Source organism: Alligator mississippiensis, chromosome 5 (assembly GCF_030867095.1).
Source record: "Alligator mississippiensis isolate rAllMis1 chromosome 5, rAllMis1, whole genome shotgun sequence".
NCBI classification, from domain to species: Eukaryota; Metazoa; Chordata; order Crocodylia; family Alligatoridae; genus Alligator; species Alligator mississippiensis.
In genome coordinates, this window is record NC_081828.1 from 122,076,669 (window position 1) to 122,078,590 (window position 1,922).

A 1,922-nucleotide genomic window follows, 5' to 3' on the forward strand; every position below is an offset into this window, starting at 1 on the left:
TCTGTTTATATAGGTGGCCAAAGTTCTAAAATGGCCACTGTAATCAAGCACCTGATAGCTGTTTGGCTCAGCCCTTAAAGTGGCAGGCACCAAAAGTGCCCTGCCACAGTGATCACAACACAAAGACCCACCAGTGTCTTGACTCCTCAACCTAACATACCTTTCAGAAGGAGGGAGCATTCAGATATAACAGATTCCTTCTAGAATCAGCACCTGGTGACAGATCCTCTTTACAAGCAGAGGACTTTGACAGCCCCACTGCTGGGGTCACTTCACCCAGTTAGACTCATGCATGCAAGTGAGGAGGAGAGAGCAACGCCTGACTTAGCTATGAGGTTATAGTAGTACTGCCCTTTACTACAGTCAGCCTGACAAGTCAATACCCAGTCTAGACTCTGCTGGGCTGGAGAACAGGCAAGGTAAGAGTCAGGAAATCATCTAAGAAAGAAGTTTGATTTTGGTACTTATTGAAAAAGGAAAGGGGGAAGGAATGGGAAAAAAAACTTAAAGGATTTTCCCAGGGGTTGGTCCTGGAGCCAGTTTTGTTCAATGTCTTCATCAGTGATCTAGAAGATGGCATAGAGTGTACCCTCAGCAAGTCTGCAGATGACACCAAGCTGGGAGGAGTAGTAGATATGCTGGAGGGTGGGGATAGGATTCAGAGTGACCTAGACAAATTGGAGGATTAGGCCAAAAGGAATCTCATGAGTTTCAAAAAGGACAAGTTCAAAATCCTGCACTTAGGACGGAAGAACCCCATGCACCAGTACAGGCTGGGGGCTGACTGGCTGGGCAGCAGCTCTGCAGAAAAGGACATGTGGGTTACAGTGGATAAGATGTTGAATATGAGCCAGCAGTCTGCCTTTGTTGCCAGGAAGGCTAAAGGCATACTGGGCTGCATTGGTAGATGTGTTGCCTTGTCGAGGAAAGAGATTATTTCCCTGTATTCAGCACTGGTAAGGCCACATCTGGAGTACTGTGTCCAGTTTTCAGCACCCCACCACAGAAAGGATGTGGAAAAGTTGGAGAAAGTCCAGTGGAGGGCAACAAAAATGGTGAGGGGGATGGGGGACATGACTTATGAGGAAACACTGAGGGAATTGGGCTTATTTAGTCTAGAGAAGAGGAGACTGAGAGGACCTTCAACTACCTGAAGGGGTGTTCGAAAGAGGATGGAACTACACTGTTCTCAGTGGTGGCAGATGACAGAACAAAGAGCAACAATCTCAAGTTGCAGCGACGGAAGTTTAGGTTAGATATTAGGAAGAACTTTCTCACCAGGAGGGTAGTAAAACACTGGAACAGGTTACCCAGAGAGGTGGTGGAAGCTCCATCCTTGGATGTTTTCAAAACCCAGCTAGACAAAGCTTTGGCTGGGATGATCTAGTTGGAGATGGCCCTGCTCTGAGCAGGAGGTTGGATTAGATGATCTCCTGAGGTCCCTTCCAACCCTAACTTTCTATGATTCTATTAAAAGACTTTTTAACACCCAGCCAATTGTAGGGAGATGCTCTGTCCTCAGGACTACCTGAGAGTTTTGCAAAGTTTCCATTGTGTTTCAACTTAAGCAAAAGTTTTCTGTTGTTTCTTTGTCTTATGCTTAAAATTGTAAATTACTGTACTCAAATGTTCTGTTTAGAGAACAGACAGTTCTTGTCCAGCCATTTTTATGACATCAATGCCACCACCTAAATTCTAATATTAAACTTGGGTAACATGGCATACCTTTCAGAAGGAGGGAGCACTCAGGACTGGTTTCTTCTAGAATCAGCACTTGGTAATAGTTCCTCTTTGCAAACAGGCAGGCTGGACAGCCCTACTGTTGGGGTCACTTCATCCAGCTGGACTGATGCATGCAAATGAAGGGAGAGCAATAAATGACTTGGCTGTGATGTCATAATAGCGCATCTTACTCCTGATGT